This window comes from Gavialis gangeticus, unplaced genomic scaffold, assembly GCF_001723915.1.
Source record: "Gavialis gangeticus isolate Ggan-Ray unplaced genomic scaffold, GavGan_comp1, whole genome shotgun sequence".
In the NCBI taxonomy this organism is placed as follows: domain Eukaryota; kingdom Metazoa; phylum Chordata; order Crocodylia; family Gavialidae; genus Gavialis; species Gavialis gangeticus.
This window is the reverse complement of record NW_017728973.1, coordinates 4571911-4572586: the sequence shown is the minus strand read 5'-3', so window position 1 is coordinate 4572586 and position 676 is coordinate 4571911. Positions and strand designations below refer to the sequence as shown.

The 676-nt window shown below is 69.7% G+C and overlaps 1 protein-coding gene across 1 annotated transcript in view; it reads right to left on the bottom strand.

The window, feature by feature from the left end:
• The window catches only part of NR1D1 (nuclear receptor subfamily 1 group D member 1), a 24366-nt gene that overhangs the window by 22717 nt on the left and 973 nt on the right, over positions 1 to 676 (bottom strand). The gene's annotated exons all lie outside the window — the stretch shown is intronic.

The window sequence follows — 676 nt, the reverse complement described above, 5'->3', positions numbered from 1 at the left end:
CCACCCAGCCCCTGGGAGCCTGAAGCCCTTGGTCACCAAGCCTCTGGGACTCTAAACCCCTTGGCTACCCAGCCCTGCTCCAAGGCTTAAACCCCTCAACTGTCCCTTCCTCTCCAGGTGCCTAAACCTCTTGACCTTCCAGCCCCCTTTGTACCTAACCCCCCTGGCCACCTCCAGGTGCCTAAATCCATTGAGCACCCAGCTGCTAGTCCTGGGGATGAGGCCAGTTACTGCCCGAAGCAAAGGGTCTGGGGGCACAGGGAAGCACCTTACAGGCCCCTGGCTCTGAAACACGCACCCCATGGGGATCCCGCAGGCGCCCCAAGCCCCGGGGCAGCCCCGGCCCCGGGCCCTCCGGAGCCCCGCGCCGAGCGATCTTCCCGGGGGGAATCCCGGCCGCGGCCCCCGCGCCCGCCCAGCTCAGGCGGCCGCACGTCCCGCCTCCACGTGTTCCGGCCGCACGTGGCTATTCCTCCCGGGGCAGCCCATCACGCTTTGCCCCGCCCCCGCCTCCCCATTGGTTGCACAGCCCCCCCGCGTCCCGCCCCTCCAACGGCCCCGTTATGCCGTCACCGCCCTCTTTCACCCCCCCTGCCCGTTCGGGGGCGAGGGGAGCGCGGCGGCGTCCCCGCTTCCGGGTGGCACGTCACTGCAGCGATGATGTAATGGGGGGCCG